Source organism: Anthonomus grandis, chromosome 5 (assembly GCF_022605725.1).
Source record: "Anthonomus grandis grandis chromosome 5, icAntGran1.3, whole genome shotgun sequence".
In the NCBI taxonomy this organism is placed as follows: Eukaryota; Metazoa; Arthropoda; class Insecta; order Coleoptera; family Curculionidae; genus Anthonomus; species Anthonomus grandis.
This window is the reverse complement of record NC_065550.1, coordinates 306,914-327,989: the sequence shown is the minus strand read 5'-3', so window position 1 is coordinate 327,989 and position 21,076 is coordinate 306,914. Positions and strand designations below refer to the sequence as shown.

General features: G+C 35.0%; 1 protein-coding gene across 1 annotated transcript in view; it reads left to right on the top strand.

Annotated features, from left to right (window-relative positions):
* The window catches only part of LOC126736020 (tyrosine-protein kinase hopscotch-like), a 185,729-nt gene extending 177,810 nt beyond the window's left edge, over positions 1-7,919 (top strand). Inside the window, exon 19 of the mRNA XM_050440209.1 lies at positions 5,845-7,919. The gene's annotated coding sequence lies outside the window, so the exon portion shown is untranslated. The remainder of the gene's footprint in view (positions 1-5,844) is intronic.
* Positions 7,920-21,076: the final 13,157 nt, after the last annotated feature.

Sequence of the window (21,076 nt, the reverse complement as noted above, 5' to 3'; positions counted from 1 at the left end):
TGGGAGTTGAATCAGCCCAATAGCGACAGTTGTGACGATTCACAGTACCGTTTAGGAAAAAGGAGCATTCTTCAGAAAAACATACCTTAAATAGAAAGTGTGGATCATTGGCGGCTTGTTTAGATATAGTTTCACAAAATTGTACTCGCCTATCAAAATCGTCTTCGTTTAGTTTAGTTCTTGTACGAGATGCATTTTGTACGGATGAAACTTTTTTTTTTAATATCTTCTGAATGCTGCTTCTCTTAATACCAGACACGGTTGATAACTTACTTGTGCTCAGTGTAGGATCTTGCACAATATGGCCTAAAATAGCTACTTCTGATGCTTCATTCACCACTGGATTATCCATTTCGCGCTTTTTATTAGCCACAGATCCAGTTTCCCTAAATTTTTGAACCAATTCCAAAATGTACTTGCGATGGACCTGTCGATTAGGGTGTTGTAGTGTGTTAAAGAGCTGGGCAGTTCTATTAGCATTTTCATTGTTCGCAAAGAAAAGAGAAATTATTTCAACTCTTTCAGCAAGTGAATAAACTATTATCACACTCAATGTTGTAACTAACTAACTTTAAAGAGCTATTTGTTTGACACACTATGATCTGACAGCAGTAATTGACAACCACTATTAAACTTCAAAATGTTGCTATAATAACAGTCTCAACAATAACCAAGAGTTCCCTTGCAGAATTGGTATAGATACCTACGGGTATTAAAAAAAAAACAATAGAAAGTACGGTTCACAATGTAGGAGAACAAAATTTTTTGTATTTATTTAACTGCTAAATTTACAAGCATTTTTTTTCATAAAAAATGTTGACAAGTTTTTGTAACTTTTATTAGCCCCTGTATCGACTAGGCAAATAGTAACGATTTAAAACTTAAGGGTTATAATCCACATAAAAATACCTTCAAAATAAGGTATCACTCGACCCCCCTGTTCCATTTAAAATTTTGGGGGGCCCTTGTCACTTCCGCTAGGGCTTTGCCCACAGGGGGGCGAAACTAGTAAAAAAATGGTTCCCCCTTGAATCAAAAATTGACGGGTCCGAGGATTTTTTCGCAAATGTTCTGAGGGACCCAAAATAGGATCTGTTTCGTTTTCAAATCGTTTTCAATTTTTTTAACAAGAAAAAAATAAACTGATTTTGCAATATTTTGGATGTATTTCAAAATTGTTGACCTGCCTTTTGAACACATCTTTGCGCCACATTAACCTGTATTCTTATCTCCTTTAGTTTAAGAGATATTATACATTATATATACAGTGAGGACGCGCAAGTTGGAACAAATTCATTTAAAATTCAGGGGTGTGTTCGAATAAAAAAACGCTTGGACACGTCGATTTTTATTTTGATGATGATGATATTTTGCGATTTTTTTAATGATGAATACAAGGTAAACCAAAAATAAGCAATAACCATCAACTTCAATTTTTTAAATGGAAACATTGTATACCATGTCTTATATCTAATACTAACATTATTAAGAAATTTGCAACTGTTTGGGTCATTTCAGCATATTCAAACATGTTTTTTCATAGTTTTTTTAACAGGTATATTTGATTGTCACCATTTAATCGCATGGAAACAGTATGTATTATTTTACGTAAATGTCACTTAGTGTCAAGTGCAATTGCAAAGATTAAAAGAATGGCGCGTTTAACTGAAAACAAAGAATTGAATTTTTGATGATGGTAGGATATGGCGACAAGACTCGAACACAGGCCGAAGTTTGCGATCTGTTTATCAATAAGTACCCGGAGAGGCCTATTACATGTTCGGTAGTAATATGAGCTGAACCGTCCTACACTTCCAGAAAACAGACAATTAGATATTTTGCTCGATTTACAAGAAAATAATAAACCACATAAATCAACTCGACAAGTTGATGCAGATCAGTCGGTTAGTAAATCATGTTCTAAAATATTTGCATAGGAATAAATGGCATCCATATAAAATTCATTTAATTCAGGAGCCTATTAAAAATGATCACATCCGCAGAATAGAGTTTTGCGAAATAATGATGCATAAATGTAATGCAAAGCCACAATTTTTAAGTAAGATTGTTTTTTCCGACAAGGCAAGTTTTTTTTTAAATGGTTCTGTAAATAGGCAAAATTTTCGTTATTGGGCACCAGAAAATCACACACAATTTCCCAAGAAGTTAAACGTATGGGCACGTCAACTGGGGGTCCCTACTTTATTGAGGGCGCACTTGCCTCTGAAAAATATTTAGAGTTGCTTCAAAATCAAATAGTACCTAGTTTAATTGCACTTTATCCAAATGGTGAAAACCCATTTATACCGGTAGATTCGATATGGTCCCAATAGGATGGCGCCCCACCCCCCACACTATTCGCGACCAGTACGAGATTACCTTACCAACCTTTTCCCAAATAGATGGATTGGAAAGGGGGGTTTTATTGAATGGCCAGCAAGGTCCCCAGATTTAACTCCATTGAATTTTTATCTATGGGGTTATTTAAAGTCTAAAGTTTATATGTTTGTTTATATGTTTTATAACCTGAAAGTGTAGTAAGAAAGTGAAGGAAAAGTAGTGTATAACCTAAACCTGAAAGTTTACAAGAATTAAAAAAATAGAACTAGAGCCGAAATATAACAAATCAGGCCTCAAACAATAAGTAAAGTATTGCAAGAATTTGTCAGGAAGTTAATGATCAATAATTTGAACATTTATTTAAATTTTTTTGTTTTGTTTTTTTTTATAAACTGTTCCAAAAATTCATGGTTATTTATAAAAAATTTAATCGCAAATTTCTTAATAAATATTAAGGTTAGGTATAGGACATGGTATACAAAATATACGGAAAATTTTATACAGAATAGAAAAATAAAATAAAAAATGGATGTTTCTATTAAAAAAAAATTAAATTGATAGTCGTAGTTAATTTTTGGTCCACGCTGTATACATGAATTCATCATCAAAAAAATCACAGGAAAAAATTAGCGGTTTTTTTTCGAACACACCCCTAAATTTTAAATGAATTTGTTCCAACTTGTGCGTCCTCATTATATATGCATATAATATAAAACAATAGAAGAAATTGTATTTATGTGATGATATCACTGATATTATATTGATATCATAATGAAATATATTGTACAGGGTGGTCTCAATAATTTGGATATTTTACACGGTGAAAGTTAAAGTTACGGTTAATTTTATTTATTTATTTATTTTACAGCTGTTTTACATATTTCACATTTTTTATTAACCCTTTGGACACGACTTTTACGGGCTGCTCATTTATTTCTGGTTTTTATCACTTAATTATATTATTGGACATGCTAAAAACACACTTATACATATTTTTTTAAATTTATTTTTTTTTATAAAAAAATTACTTGGGACATTGTTTGGACATTGACCTATTTCTACCACCTTTTTTAATCGGTAGGTGATCCCCTACATTTAAAATCGTCTTGACTTGTTTGGAAACGCGCCCTTGCTTACGAGATTTCCTTTGAAGTGCCTCGGACCTTCTTTCACTAATTCCGCCAATGAAATCAGAAAAGTAATGAATGAGCTATTTTTTTATTATTCATTACTCTTTCTTTGTAAATAATTAAGGCATTGAAAACTGCTCGTCATTAGCATGCGATAAAAAAACGTTCGACTTCTTTTAGATTACCGTCCTGCATTTTGCGCTGCATCAGACCTGTTGAGCTATTATGGCAATTGGTCATCAACAGTACGTCTTTCGTATCCTTCAATCTGGTCGCTAGAATTCCTTCTCGATACACGGCCATTTCACATTCTCCTCTTTCCAATTTTCGGTGTATTTTTTCTATTGACCATGAATGTTTCTACGCAAGCATACGCTATTTGGTGTAGCAGCAAGTGGACGTGAAAAAGTGATCGAAACAAATTACTACATTTGAGCCGCTCAGAGGAAAAGTGGTATATGTCAGTATTTTTTAATTTTTGAGTTATACCATTAATTATGTTTCTACTTGTCTAAAATATTCAGTCGAAAACTGGTATAAGTCAAAATTTTAACTTAGCTGAGATAAGTGCTTCCTAACGTTATTCCTCTCAAGATAATGGATTCGTTCGCTGGAATAGTGGTATAAGTCAAGGCACCACGCTGTTCCCATGTCGCGCCAGGTCCTATTAAACTCGCTTTTTCTTGTTTAGTCAGGTTTTTTTAGTGTTATGGTACGTAGTGTATAGATCAGTTAGTGTAGCTAAGAAAAAAGATATGATAGAACTTCTTCAGTGGATTCCCCCGATTCAGCATCAGTTCTTCCTGGACTTACTGACAAAAGAAGATGCTGTTGACAGTGGTCCATTATCCGATTCTGATGAAGATTAATTTGTTTAATAACTTGTTCTTACTCTCCTTACTGTAAGTTTGTATGTCAGATAAGTAGTAGTAATGTTTTGCTCTTCAAGCTCTATATTTTTTGAACACTTTTATCAGTAATAGATATCATAGTAAACATACTACAGCTATTATTTTTCTTTGGTTCATCGGTTTTGTGAAATTTGGTTAACTTTTACGAGGAAAAGTGATATAACTCTCCAAGTTATACCACTTTTCGGCTATGTTTTTGAAAAAAACTTACTGGAAGAATGACATTGGGCGGCAAAATGTAATTAATGGGCGCAATCAGTAAAAATGTTTACCATATGAAATTTTAGTACAGGGTTATCATAAATATGTACAAAAAAGTAAAGAATATGTAACTGTGATTTTTTAATTCATCCAGATGCAAAATATCAATTTTCTAAATTTCTACTTTAAGGGAGTTAGACCACTTTTCCGCTGAACGGCTCATTTGTCCCATCTATTGATTCATTTTCTTTTCTGCAGTAGATATTAGTATCTTATACATAGGCTCACCTCGGGTCTACAGTTTTATCACCCTCTCTATGGGCTTCAGAGGGAAGCATTGCTTTAGTTCTCTCCTTGAACTTGGTCATAGATTCATCTACAGATTGAAATGTTCTGTCGGTCCTCGCAGCTAAAAAGGTTTTTTTTTTAATATTCAACAACGTCTTTAATGTAGTAAACTCAGATAGCACAAATCCATCCAGTGAATATCCATTGGATATCAGCTTTTGTTTATTATATTTTGTCGGGGTAAAAAATGGTAAAAAACACCTCATTTCTCCTGCAGATATTTGTGTGTCGGGAAAGTTCTTCTGTAGTGCATAACTCGTGCATTGGTTTAGAATGAATCTAATTATATCCTCGTCGAAAAATAATGCGAACATCTCGACAGGTGTCAACATATTTGTGCTGGGAAACAAGCGGGATTGTCGACCAAATCACTTGTTATCCAATCCAACGACTCATATTCAATTTTCTTCACTCAAGAGGTAGTCTGTGGGATGCAACTTCCGATGCTTTCCTGGAAAATATCCATCTTCTGAACTGCATCTTCTTCGATGTCGTCATCCTCCACCTTGTCTGCTTCTTTACCATACATGTGCATCTCAACATTTGCTTCCGGCTGTTTTCTAGACAGATTGTCGATGAATCCTCCCCCATCCTCCTCGCCAGAATCTTCATAAGTGAGGTCTCCAATATCTGGGGGCTTAACATAAATATTTCTAATGTTGTCGTCATCTTCGTAAACCATGTTCAAAGCTTCTAGAGAGAACCCCCGTCTGAAAAAAAAAGGTGCCGCTAGATATTAGCTATGGTAAGAAACAAAATATTGTAAAATTTTGCTTTTTTCGTACGTTGTCAATTATCACAGAGGAAAAAATGACCTTTCTATTAGAGCATTATTGTTACTCTAGTCACTCAGTTGTAATAGTTATTCAGAGCTATTTGACAAATTGAGATACTTACACAAATTTTATATACAGGGTGTCCCAAAAGTGATGGATCCAACTCAAACAGAGGATAGAGGGAGTCATGTTCAATCAAAATCACCCTCTATGTTGTTATGCAATTGTGAATAGTTTAAAAGTTATAGCCATTTTTATGTATTTTTTAAATTCAAGCACACTGTCAAATAAAAGCTTATAAAAAAATTATACAGTGGATTAAACAATGCGTTTTTTTATTTGTTTTTACCTAGAAGTGATGTACCTTTCTAATAAAAATATTTTTTTAAATATTACTTTTCGAAAGAGCTAAAAAAAAATTCTTTTTGGACTTTTTACAACTTTAAAAATAAGTACCCTTAACTTTGATGCCATTTTTTTCTCAAAAATGTAAGACATAAGAGTGACCCTGTAGCTTAAAAACTTCTACGTTTCATACCGATTCCAGCAAGGCGTGACTTAAATACATTATTTCTTATTGACTAATTAAATTTTGAGTTTTTCAACAAACAGCCAAAAAAAATGTTATGGCTAAACTAAATCAATATTTACCAATTTTTTAAAATAAATAATTGTGTTTTGTTGGGTTGGTGGATTGCAATAAGGTACAAAAAAACATTAGAAAATGGTTTATTGTTTTACATGATAGTTTTGCTATCATTTACAATAAGTGTTCAAAATGTCTGCCGCGAAATCTAATGCATAACCTACATCGACGTATAAAATTTCTCTTAATCATTCTGAATGAACGTTCATTTTGGGTAATTAATCTAGTTGCTGTAATTATTTGGTCGTGTAGCTCTTCCTCATTACGATTTTCCCTGGCGTATACCAACTCCTTAAAGTACCCCCATAGAAAAAAATCAATTGGATTGAGGTCGGGGGAGCGCGGTGGCCAACGAATTGTACCTCCCCGTCCAATCCAACGACCAAGGTAGGCCTCATTTAAAAACTGTCTCACCTGAAGGCTGTAATGGGCGCACGCTCCATCGTGCTGCAGCCACATTGATTGACGAATATTTAATGGAATATCCTGAAGTAAAACAGGTAAGTTTTCTTCCAAAAATCTCCTATAGATTTCACCATTTAATCTGGCTGGTAGTTCAAACGGCCCAATTAATGAACCGTTAAGAATGCCACTCCACATGTTCACACTAAATTGATGTTGAAAGCGGTAATTTCTAACAATTCTGGGGTTAAAATATGCCCAGTGGTGTAAATTGTGAATATTAAATATTCCCGCCCTCTGAAAACTAGATTCGTCTGACCATAAAATTTTGTTAAAAAATTGTGGATCCTGCCTATTACGATGAAGCATTTCTCTACAAAATTCCACCCTCTTGTCATAATCACCCGGTAATAGATCTTGAACCCGTTGTACACGATAGGGATGCAACTGGTTTCTTCGTAGAATGCGGTGTACTGTTGTTCTCGGAATACCAGACTGCCTTGATATGCGGCGAACACTAGTTGAAGGTTCCTCTAATGCCATTTCAATGATGTCATCTTCGGCCTCAGCATTTTCATCAGGTCTTCCTATTCTGCGAGGATTTCCAGGAATCTGCTCCTCCACGTATGCGTTATGCACTCGTTGAAACACCCTGTAGTCAGGATATCGTTCACGATCAGGAAATCGTTCACGATATTCCCTTTCAGCCGCCCGAGCGTTTCCATTACAAAATCCATAAACATAATGCATTTCTGCATACTCACGGATGGTATAAGGCATTATGTGTTCAGTTGTATAAATAATACAAAATTGTATGTACTTAGCTAGTACCTGGACAACACAACACTACCTATTTTAAATTATTTTTAAATTTTGTTTACGACAAAAAACACGATAAATCAACATTCTTCAAAATAACTGCAGATAAATTGGTCAGTATTAGAAGCCGACATACTTATGTATTTTTAAACATTTTTGAGACACTTTACTATGTTAATTTTATTATTTTTTCTTAAAATAATAAAGCAAAATATTGATTTGGCCATGGAATATTTATTTTGCTTATTTCTTAAAAAAATAAAAATTTAATTAGACAATAAGAAATTTTATTAATCTATTCAAGTTGTACTTTGCTGGAATCAGTATGATTTAAAGATATTTTTAAGGTTCAGGGTCACTCGCATGTCTTATATTTTCTTCGCAAAAAAATGGCATCAAAGTTAAGTACTTATTTTTAAAGTTGTAAAAAGTCCAAAAAAATTGTTTTTCTAGTGCTCTTAAAAAGTAATGTTTAAGAAACATATTTTTGTTGGAGAGGCACATCATTTCTAGGTACAATTAAAAAAAAAAACAGATTATTTAATCTACTGTATAATTTTTTTAAAAGCTTTTATTTGACAAAGGTGCTGGAATTAAAAAAAATACACATATATGGCTATAACTTTTAACCTATTCACAACTGCATAACAACATAGGAGGTGATTTTGATTGTAAATGACTCCCTCTATCTCCTGTTTGAGTTTGATCCATCACTTTTGGGACACCCTGTATATGAAGGGTCAGGGGAAAAAAGCAGGTAAGTCAATTGTTCACGAAACTGAGAAAAACACAATTTAATATTAAAAACGGTACAAAATCAGTATCAAAAGACTGTTTATAAAAATAACTACAGTATTATGTTCTAAGAAAGTAAAAAGCGAGTTTCCATGATCGGTTGTATCCAGATTGATCCAGACCTAAAAAAAAACCACATCAATGTAAGGTGATTGTAATAAATTATATTTTAACTTAAAGCATTAAATTAGTCATGGGGTAGATTGAGAAAGAACTTGACAGCAGAGGGGCTACAAAACTTCATTAAACTTTGCAAATCGTTGAATTTGGCTCTGGAAATTGGCAGGAAGCCTAAAAAAATAAGATTTTGTTAAAACTAAGTAATATTTATTTATCTAGCTAGTTTGAAAAGTAATATTTTTCCACGCGATGCTTGTAAAAAAATATAATATTTAATAGAACATACCATTGTAAGCTGGAGAGGGAAGCTCAAACGACCCCTTTGGCAATGATTGACTATTGATTGACTAGTGCTCTAATAATGCCTGTCAGGATTTCTCCAAAGTACGTCGTGCGATATTGTAACAAACGGCTATGGCTAGAAGAAGCTTGTATAACTTTGATAGGCTACGTTTTAAAAGGACATTTAGCGGCATACTTTGATAGCAACATTGTCTTCCAAATCAATACAATTCTTTTGGTAACACTGACCACAGTAAAAGGGGATGGTTTCGATCATGATAATTTCACCATTTCTTCGAAATCTTTTGGTATTTCCATTGGTGCTTTTATGTTCCATAGACCAACATTTTTATCGCACTCCAAGTATGAGTGTCCACGTATAGGAAATGTAATTTTAATTTTTAATGTCTGTGAGGCCATGGATGCGATTGTTCGTTAAGTAATGAACAAATCGAAATGTCGTGTAGTTTTTGTTCTGCCCTCCTGCTGAATCACAGAAAATTTCCAATTCCTGAACTTCGTCATCCAAAAAGTTCTTAATAAAATGAAAAAGAAATGAAGCCACTTCGTTCGGTCCTTTTTTGGCAACACTTTCATCGTACACTTAAAAAATGGACTCACCAGTTGCAAGAACGTGGACATTGAAGGAGTACATAGAAAGTTGACGTTTATAATATACATCGTTGGTAGCTATCTGCGGCAGGGAGACATTTTTAGCGAAATCTATGCAAATAGCTTCTTTCTTTTTATTTTTTCTTGCCTGGATTTTGGCTTTCTTCTTATGGTTGTAAAAACATTCCGCACTCTTCTTATGAAGAATATTGTTTGTTGTTTATCAGTTTCCGCAGATAAAGCTTTAACTTTTGCTGTATATTCATTACAAGTTGCACAAGTGTCCGTGCGGGGATACACAAAAGAAATATTAAATTTCGTGTTGAAAATGATCCGGTAAGTATCGTAAGATACCACTGCTGCAGGGTGTAATTCTTTGAATAGTTTATACATTTTCTTTATGTTTAGACTTTCTGGCATATAAGTTTTACCTGAATCTTAAAGGTTATAATGACTCTGGCAACTTTTAAAACTTTTGATATGTTGATGCTGCGTGATGCCAACTTTGCCTCCTCTTTCGTTTCTTATATAGAGTTCAAGTTACCGACGCACATAGGGGTATTTCATTAATCTATGCGGCCAAAATTATTTTTTTGTTTTTATCTATGCCAAAGGATATTTTAAAGTAAATAACATCTTATTTTAATAAGTCAAGTATATTTAATATAAAAAAAATTAATAATAATAAAATTAATAATGATAAAAAAACTAACATTCGTCAAATAAAATATCATCTTCGCTGTCTGATGGATCTGCAGTAGTTACGCTGTCTGGAGGACTGGCAGGCATCAGAAGTGTTATGGTTTCTGGTAGAAAAGATCCCAATTTTCTTCTGTTTACTTTCCTTATGCCACTTAATACCGGATCGGAACTTAAAAGAAGCCGATTAAAAATGTCCCTGTTGCAGTCCTTCCTGGAGAATTTTCGGGCAAAATCTTGACGGTATGCTCGGAAATATTTCGGGCTTCTGTAGCCTTTTCGGAGAGCTGTCCAATGGGCAATAATGCATTTTTTATTATAACTGCACCATGAATAAGTACTTTATGCATAGTTGGACTCATTGGGTGCCAAGGGTACAAACTAACATATAACCTAGCAGTTTCCAATGCATATATGTTGTATTTTTCATGATTAATTATATAACCACTTGAAATTACTTCCAAAATTACTTTTAGTCTATAGATTAGCTCATAGCTAATGCCAGTTATTTCTGATGACAGTTTTGGGTCCTCGAAAAACCTCCTGCTCGTGTTGCCGTCATTTGTATTGCCGAAATTAGCCTTTGGCATATCCACTAAGAGTCCAGTTTCTCGGCGAAATCTTTCCTGAATTTCCAGCTTTCTCTCCTTTTCAATACTTTTTTCTGTTTCGGTCTTTCATTCTCTGTATTTTTTCACCGGCAATTTATATGCCAAGTGAAGGATAGTTTCGAAAAAGCGAATTCTCGCATGTAAAATTGAGAGTCCAAACTCTAAAGCTTCAGAACAGACTGGCTTTTCTAGATTTAACTGGTTAAATTCTTTGGAGGTTGCACCACATATATAGCACTTGCTGGTTGATTTAGTGCCTGTAGCTGTAGCTTGTAAATTAACACGTGTTGGTTGAAGTCCCTGTATAGACTTATTTATATACTCAATTTCTTCCTGCGTAACATCTGTACTTTCTTTTACGAATCGAAACCTTATTGGTCTACAGTACCTGGGAGATGAGGGAGTAGGATTTTCCCAGACTATATTTTTACCTTCTTTACCACAAACTAGTCTTAGAGGTACAAAACAGCTTTGAAATATGATAGCGTCCGAGTCGGCGTCATTTTCAAATTTTTATTTGAATTGACATTGTTGTGAGCCATCACAGCCCCATTTGCAAATAACCTTTAAACTGTCTTTTTCTTCCTCTCTCAGCGTTATTAGGACTTCGTTCAGGTAGGTAGATAAACGCATTACGGTGAGATCAACCAAAGCTTGCAAATTACTTTCGGCACTGGTATTGGTTACGTTGCATTCTTCTGTTGGTGGGTAACATTTTTGTTTTTCTTTTTGTAAAAGACTGTAACAAGGAAAAAACTTTTTGTTCGTATTTCGGATTACCTCATATTGTCTTCGAGTTAAATCTGCTTTCACAAACATTGATAGCGCCTCCAATGGAGCAAGTTGGGTAGGCTCTTTGGTTTTTGTTTCTGAAAACGCCTTCTTATATTTCGTAGCACGTAACGGGCTACTTGTGGTTATTTCCTTTAGTATGTCGGAAGCATCGCGTTTTCCGCTTTTTCGCAACTCAACCTGAGCAGCATGAATGATAACTTCCTTGGCTAATGAAGCCCGTATTTCTTCGGTTTTTCTTCTTTTAGTCCTTTCACTTGATTCTTCAAACATCTTAGGTGGTCGGCCTGGCCTTTTTTGAATAACCACGGGAATTTCAATAGTTCCTTCTAACCATGATTGATTGTATTTTAAAAACACGTCTTCCTTCTTATGGGCCTTTACCCACCTTTGCTTCGTTTGTGATTTGCAAAACTTGCTTTAAAACTTTCAATTTGATCTTCTGTAAAATTGTCACAGGACAAAATTTGATCCTTCAAAGCATTTAGTTTTTCTTCCAAACTTGGTAGACCCAGGGCCTGCATACGGTCGAACATGTTTCTACGGGTCACTAGTTTTACTCCCGAGGGACCTTGGCAATCTATAACAAAAAAATGTTTGCCTGTTATTACTCTTACAATAACAATGTTTTTATTTTATTTTTATTCGGATAAAAACAAATCAATTCAATGTGCCCTAGTAGTACTTATCCGCGCTTTTCCGCGACTAATTATAAAAACATTTACTTCTCCAGAACTAAAACCTTTAATCGTAATAGAAATAATAGCTGGATCTAGGTGGAAAGTATATCAAATCCATTAGTAAGCAAAAATAATACCCAAAAAAATCTTCATAATACTTGTTACGGTTTAAATTTTATTAACTAAATAAAAATATTTTAGAACAATTTAAATTATATCGAAATTAGTGGATTCTTACCTGGTCTATCCAAATCCATCACTACCGCGTCCAAAATAAAGGCGCAACTATTATTAATATTCATTGAAAGCGTAGCGAATTGAGAAAAATGCGAGAAACAAAAGTAACAGCGCGAGCGACGGTCGACTTCAAACTAACGCTGGACGAATGGTGTGCACGGGAGAAAGGCGTGAAAGGTGGGGTGTTATTCTTGGATTAGTTGCTTATCCTATGCCGTCGTTTTTTTTACCTAGTTTGATAGTTTGAAAAACTAACTTTTGGCCGCGCAGATCTCGCAAATACCCGTATGTGCGACGAGGCGGGAAATAAGGTTGATATTACTGTATGTGCAAAGGCATTTTGCTCATTACATGGCATTAGCAAAAATAAGATTTACTATGTGCAGAAAAGTTTAAAATCAATGGGTTGTGCCCCTAAGGATAGAAGGGGTAAGCATTCTAAGGAACACAGACAGCTAAATAGGGTCACTGCAGCTCTGGTTGAGAACCGTTAGCATCACGCAACTTCGCCTCCTCTTCTTCCTTTCGAGGTCGTCTCTGTGCCACGTGTCCTACAGTAACTAGCCCAGCCAGGTACATATTTTGTTCATCGTGGGATTGTAACTGGTTAAAGTAGTGTAATATCTCTTTTCTGTTATGTGCAGAGATTGAATCATAACACTTAAATCGTTTGCAATGGCAAGGGGGACCAGCTTCATGTGTCGCAAGTCTTAATTTTTTATTTACATCAGACATCCGACCAGTTTTCTTCCTTTTTTTGACTCACTATGAAGTTTATCACTTTCGTCCGAGCTTGACACTACGGTATAGTCACAAACACAAAGCTAAACAGATTGTACAAAACTAACGAAACAATAGTAAACGAAAAACAATCTAACGGTTTTAAACGCTGTTGACACACTAATAATGCGGTAGCAGGAACCGTGCCAGGTGGCAATGGCGGCGGCGGCGTTTCGTAATAATTACTGACTTGCCTGGTTTTTTCCTCTTTTCGCTTGACTTACTTGCTTTTTTTCCCTTATAGTAAAACTTTCAAGCCGTATATCGGCTGACTAACCTGCTTTTTATCCAGTTTAAGTGTTTCTAAAGATACTTACGCTAATTCTGAACTGAATGCTCCCAATATCTCAATATATAAAAAAAAATTGACTTACCTGCTTTTTTCCCCTAACCCTTCATATTTTCACAACTAACAAAAACCGTGACTATAAAATCTCACAAACATCAAGGAATTAAGTTTTTGTTGCATGTATATCTTCAAATAACTTATTTTCTGCAGATCGGCAGAACTAACATATCCTCAGATTTTGTTTAAAAAGTTTCGTACGTCAATGCCAGTGTTGTAAAAATAATTTTGTTTATTAATAAATTGTCCTTCTAAAGAATCAACCTGGCATATTGCACCAAAAGCAATTAATTAACCAACTAACTTCTTTAGGAATAGAAATTTGTACTGGTATTGAGCGAAAAGGAATCTTAATACCAAAGAATATTTTTATTTAAGTATTCTCAGTCCGTTGATTATAAGAAAATTGACACTGCCACCAAACTTCGAAGGATTGGCTATTACCTGATTATTCCCTACTGACATTTCTCCCTAGGATGACATTATCTTCGCTGTTCCCTCTTGTTGTTTCTTTGGATGTCCCCTCTCCTATTTTCAACCTGCTGAATCGTTTGTCGAAAATTGTTCTTGGTGAATTAAGACTGTTTTTGTCCACCCTGACTATTCCCTGTAAGTCGTAGTGGAACTCTGAAGTTTTAATTTATTTTGTATGGTGTTAACCCAGATATTGCCACTGTTCTTTTAAAAGCCATACCTGCCATTTTGCCAGAAAAATTTTTTTTTCACTTATTATTTTAGAAGATAAAAAGTACACCCCTGGCCATAAAAATAAAATAGAAGATTATTAAATTTGCCTTTCCGTAAGTGATTTGCGAGAAATTAGGTGTTCTTTTTAAAGGACAATGGCATAATGCACTACTATATAATCTCGTAAATATTTTGTTGATGGCTTACCCAGTTCAAAAATATGACCATAAGTAAGTATATTTATTTTATTAGAAATCTTAACACAAAACTTAACTCCTGCTAAACTTATTTTAACAAAAAAATATCCCCGTAACATACTAATAAAGAGCCCTTAGAACAAAAAAAACTTCAAATACACTATTCTTTTGTGTGATATTGCTCGAAACAATCCTTGGGATGTAAGGCTACTTTACACTTTTTACAAAAAAATTTGCTTTTTTTGTGACACAAAGCACAGCGAGTTTGCTTTTCTTGGTAAGCAACTAGATGATCCACTCGATCATATTTGGAAAAAGCATGTGCTTCTTTTGGAAGTTTACTTGTCCTTCTTTCCGATTTTTTTTAATTATTCCAGTATTCCCACCGCAATGGACCGTCTGAAACTAAGATGATCCATTTTTCCATCATTGAATTTGTGAAGACGCCACGAGTTTTGTAGAGCCATATCAACAAAATGACTAAAAAGGGGGAAGTAACATTTTTTGCCTCGAATGGATGTTTTATATAAACTTATATTTTGGTCTGCCCTGTCTACTCCGCCCATGTTTACGCTATATATTTTGATAATATGCGGCTGTGAAACGCGAATCACCTTGTTATCTTTCTTAGAAAATCTTTTGACTTGTATAGTTGGAAAACCCATAGAATAATTGGAAGCGATGTTGACAATACTATTGTCATGCCACTTGCAGACCACAATTTCATTCTCTTCTGTTGTAGCATAGTCAAAATTACCACGTGGTTGTTTCTTTATTTCACTGGCTGTCACTATTGGGCAATTTTTCGGTAAACGATTTTCCCGAATTGTTCCAGTACCTTTTACGCCTCTAGATTTTAATTCAGAAAGCAGCGGCAAAGAAACAACGTAAATAAATTGTCAAAAAAGATGTGGTAATTCATGTCTTTTTGAGAAGCCTTTAAAGCATCTACGAACTCAAGGACAATACTTGCGCCCATTCCTAAAGGTTTATATTCATCTGACAGTTTAGTATTTGAGCCTTAATATGGCTCACACCACTCAATATATCCTAATCTGTTGGTTCCAGTCCATATTTTATATCCCCAGCGAATGGGTTTCCCACGAATGAATTGTTTCGTTGGATGTCTTCCGTAGTAGGGTACCATCCACTCGTCTACACTGTGATGCTCGGCTGGAGGGGCCATATCCATAAACTTTTTATTCAAAAGATTTATCATCGGACGAAGTTTTCGAAATCTGTCATCAGGCACAAGATTAGCATTGCGGCAACAATGTAGATTTTGCATGATATGACGATACCGGTTTCTTGACATTGAATTAGTGACCAAGCTATTGTTGGTATTAGGAGAATTTTCCCAGTACATTTCCCGATGCGAAAGACAATTGTAGTCACTTAGTAACAATATTCCAATAAAACAACGCATTTTATCGTTTGTTACATCAGCATTACGATTATTACTACTGGCGTACAAATTTGTGTAAGTGACCAGCAAGTTTATCATTTCATCGTCAAAAAATAAAAAGAACATGTCCACTGGCAACTGTTGTTGTTTTGGCATACAAACAGCCTCCCAAGTAATTAAATCAGAAGTGATGTCTTTTGTGGTCCACGAAAATTCATTTTTTGCTTTCGCTGGCTTGGACATTTTTTTCTTTTTACAAGACGAGATAATGGTAAACTATCTTCACTATCGGAGTCGGATGTACTCTCAGGATCAACATTTTCAAAATTTACCTCAGCATTAGCTCTAAGCTGTCCTCCAGGTAGGTTATTTATGTCCACGTTACCTTCATCGCCACTGTCTTCATCTGTTATATCATCGTTTTCAGGTGGGATAATCAATATTTCAATGGGAACTGCGTCATCACAAAGTTCCAACTCTTCTGCCTCAGCTAAGAGTTCGTTGAGAGTCAAAGGTCTTTTCCAGTAATAACTAAAAAAAAAAACAAATCTTTTTAATGCCAACAGACATAAAATAGACAAACATTTAGGCAACACAGACGATTTGAGCGTTATTCGAAAATATATAATTTTTTTATCGAGCTATAAAAATATTTATTTGGTCAAATTTGGCAGTGGATTTTGCCACTGGGCTTTTAAAAGAACACACATACAAACACTAACCTAACATAAAAACCATAAACTATATCGATGTCATATTTATTGTTGAAGAGATACCCATTGTTTGTTTATACAATTTTATAAATTATAAAATTGTATAAACTAATCTAAAACTAAAGATAACTAATGCCGGCCACCAAACACGTGTGCAACTAAATACACATTAGCGAAAAAGTAGTGCCATCTCTAGGAGAGCAACCCAAGTTACGCTACAGGCGCCTATTGATCGATGGCTTTTAAAAGTACAGTGGCTAAATATGATGTCACTTTTTTTACTAGTTCTGTCGTTATCTGGGTTAAGAGAGGAATAATCTTCCTAATTATTTCAGGTTTGCTAGGTTTCAAGGCCAAACCTGAGCCTTCCACCTCCTTAGAGGCTTTTAATCTTTCTTCTAACTTATCACCGCAAAGCTAGCTATAACATGACTGTTGTACAAAGTTTGTTTCGCCATTTTTTTCAGATCTAGGGAAATCAATTCCCTTCGAAAAGTAGATTGTTTGAAATGAAAATCCAATAAAAGGCGAATTGCAATAGTTGCAAATTGAATTGTCATCATATTGTCAGGGTTAGACCAGTTAGTAATTAAATAAAACCAGCAATTTTTTGTGTCTGCAAGCTATCAGCTCTCTCATAGCTGAAACATCTTCTAAATTTAGTTTTAGAGCGTCCATAATGTCGCAAGTGGTACCCGCTGCTCGCGTTGTAATAATTAGTTAAAATTTTCATTTGAATCATTGTGACTTAGATGGATGAGCAAAATTTTCTTGAATGGATATATTTGCTTGGCTATTATTAAACTATATTGCTATTATTAAAAATGTTAGTTAAAGGCTACTGGTGAATAATGCAAACTTGTGGTAATTTGCGTAAAAATTGTGAAATAAAAAAATTACAATTCTAAGATTTTTTTACAGTAACCTAAGAAATTAGAGGAATGTCTATTCCACATAGCTAAAAACGCAGCTTTTTATATAAATTTAAACATCATTGTTGACCACCCTATATGTAGTACAAAGGTACTGTTCGCTTAGTGAATCTTCCGGCCTGAATGCACTAAATTATGTGTAATATGCGCCTTTCTTTAAGAGGGATTTAATATATGTACATAGTTATTTTAAGTAAAAAGCGTGCAAATAACATACATTTCTAGACCCAGTGTAATTGAAAACAAAGATTAATTAAAGAAAGACTTTTTCGCCAAGGTATATTAACTTGGTGAATGATACCAGACTTTTCTTTTTAATGCAAAACTTACTTTTAACCTGTGATGTTTTATTGTGACAATTTGGAGTCCGAAAATGTTGGTCTGTATAGATTTTAAGGTTAAATATTTGAAAATATTGGTGTTTTATCGAATCAATGTTGTCTTGTTGATTTTGTACCTTGCCAAACCATTTTTTGTAAATGTTTGTCGCAGTTTGTGCCATTGTATCATATACACTATTTACGTGTATTTCGTTGTATACATATTTTTTTAATTAAATAAGATAATATAAAGATGTTTATAGAAATTGTTTAAGGAAAATAAAAAAAGGATAGACAAAAATTGTATGTGTATTTGTATGCCCATGTTTTTTATTATTTGCACCCACACTTAAGTATTAGGAAAAAATGTTTAAAACGACAAAGCTGCTTGGCATGGAACATCTAAATCTAGCACTTCTACAGCGACCGCGGTATAACTGGTATACATGCCAGGGCATGTATTAGCTTGCAGTTACCAGTTCAAGTTAAAAAAAGAACGATTGAGTTTATTTCCCTCTATTAGCTAGAGTTCGAACCAAATTGAAGGCAGAAAAAAGATAATGTATCATAGGGGTGTATCATTGATACACCCCCGATAATGTATCATCGATGAAATATACTTACTTAGCCAAACTAGGGCTTTGGCTACACTTTCACAAACAAATTGGCCAGTCGTATATATAACTTTCGTCCATTTATTTTAGTACAAGATCTTTACGTTCACATAAGGGCATTTCGGTCTGCGGTTATTTTAGTAACACCTTCTGCCACATTTGACTAACGAGAGTGAGTTCTAGAGGCGAGAGAGTTTTAGCCCACGCAACTTTTTATGATTTACCTAGGGCATTTAATTTTTTAGCATAGTTTTACGGAATCAAATACTACGGGTTTGATTCCGTAAAACTACTGCAGTCCTATTTGAATGGTAGAAATCAGCTTATGTTCTTTCTAGGACTCAAAGTTCCGCAGATATCCGTTCTTGGACCTATTCTATTTGTGGTGTATGCCAATGCGAACTGCCTAAACCTCTAAAAAACTGGGCTGAAAATTTCTAATGCATTGAATATGAATGATTCACCCAAAACATACGTTTTTCTTTTCGTTTTGCTGATTTTTTACTTTTTTTATGAAATACACTGGCACAAGACAACTCTACGGTACACGAGTCTCACGCCAGTGCTACGAAGGTGTTTATGGATATTTTTGTTAATGTTCGGGAAAGACGTGCTTTGAGAGTTGATTCCACAGACTTGCACTTCTTTATAAAAAGGAGTCTCGATATAGTGACATTTTAGGTGTCTGCAGATGCACTCGATATTCATGACTTGCATCTACTTGTCCAGTCGCATCTACTTGCGTGTACAGTTCTAGGTGGAATAATATGAGCCGGTTCGGAAGAGCATTTACCATGATAGTATCGGTAATACAAAGTCAGGTCTACCACCTTCCTTCTATGCTCCGAACGGTCCAAGCTTCTAGTTATCTCTGGGTCTCCTATAAGACATATGGCCTCCTTCTGGTTGGACTCGAGCAGCTTCAAACTGTGTTTGGATGTAGAGCTCCATATATAACAGCAATAGACAAAAGATGGATGGTTAAAAGTTGTTGAGGCATTAAAAGTCCCAAGTTTTTTAAAAAGTTGCTTAAGCAATTCCCAATACATGATAATCCCAAGATATATTGCCTCCAACCTCTACACCTAACAAGCGAGTTGACGTAGACAGCGGCAAAGTAAGCCGGACATAATAAAGCTTTGGGCTCTTTTGAGGCAGCCTTCTTTATAAATGCAGCAGCCTGAATCTTAGCTATGCTAAACTCGGCAATGTTAATTAATGCCGACGACGCCTATGGCACTGGGTGTCAACTGAAGTCATTTATGTATCAGCAAATCTGTAAATTGGATTAGAAGTTTTGTCGAGAAGGTCGTTGATATATAACAGGTAGAGGATAGGGAAAAACATGCATTTAGAGACTCTAGCGATAATTTAAAACCTCTACAAGGTGTATCCATACATCAACAACAACTTGGATGGATCGGTTTTCGAGGAAACTCTCAAGCCAAGCAACGAGAGCTATTGGAAAACCATATACGTCAACCAGTTAATATTACGGACGTTAAAGTCTCCCGGAATAACAGTTTCTGTACTTGCATGGCTTGCTTGCAGATCTTCGTTTTTATCGGCAAGGTGGGTGAAAAGCCTTCTAGAGTGTGTATCGCTGGGTGGTTTGTAGAGGAAACGAAAATACTTTAATATCGAACTCTGGAGGCTCCAGAGATTCGTTCCGGTGACAAGATATTTCGCTACTAATAAAGTCGGCGAATCCAAAGTTCTACCTAAATCGGGTGTGGAGCTCGTATACAGGATACAACAAATGAACCCTGGTTGTTTCCGAGTTTCACTTTCACCTCTGCTAGAGCTAAAATGTGAGGTCTGTTTGTTTGCATATGTTGTTGCATGGCGTTTATATTTGTGTTCAGACCTGTCAAATTACATAAATCTACTTTTAAATGTTTCACTGATAGAACTCCCAAATCAGTCTCCACCCGGAGATCCGAATTGCAGGCTATCTTAGCTTCATAATTTTTTATACCCAGGAGAAACTATCATGCTATTTTTTTTCTTCCCTTTCCTGGAAACCGGACACTTCGGCATAGCAACAAAACTTTGGCCCCATAGGGCCAATTCCAGTCGCCCAAGTTCAATGTACGGGACGATGCGGGTAGGCCACATCTACTACAAAAAAATTGATATTCAACAACAGTCCATGAATGAGTCTTTAAACTTTTAATTTGTGGCATTGAATTGGGTGCCAATCTCATGTGAAGGACATTTCTTCCAAACTATTCAAATATATTTTCCTTATTCGTATACAGGACACATTACAGCCTATCTTGGATATTTCTACTCCTTAATAACATACATCTAATAAATTGAGGTTAAAATAACATATGCACAAAATATTTGCACTGCAGTGTCGTTTTATAAATTTGCGCATGGTTACAGAGACTGCTGTTCCAATTTAAGTAAATCTTATTTGCTTCTTACCTTCCTAGCCAGTGCTTATACTCTTATATATTTCTTGTTTGTGAGGGACAATTTTTTCAGGTTTATGACACATTTTGGCACTTTTCAACATTTTAATAAAGGTGCTAACTCCTTAACACTATATCGAAGACTCTTCTGCTCAGGCTTCTTTACGATGTCCTCTGCGGTTATTCGTTTCGTAATGCCTTGCCAACCTGTCCTGATTCACATTTCAATATTTTCTCTATTATGTGATACTTATGTGCACT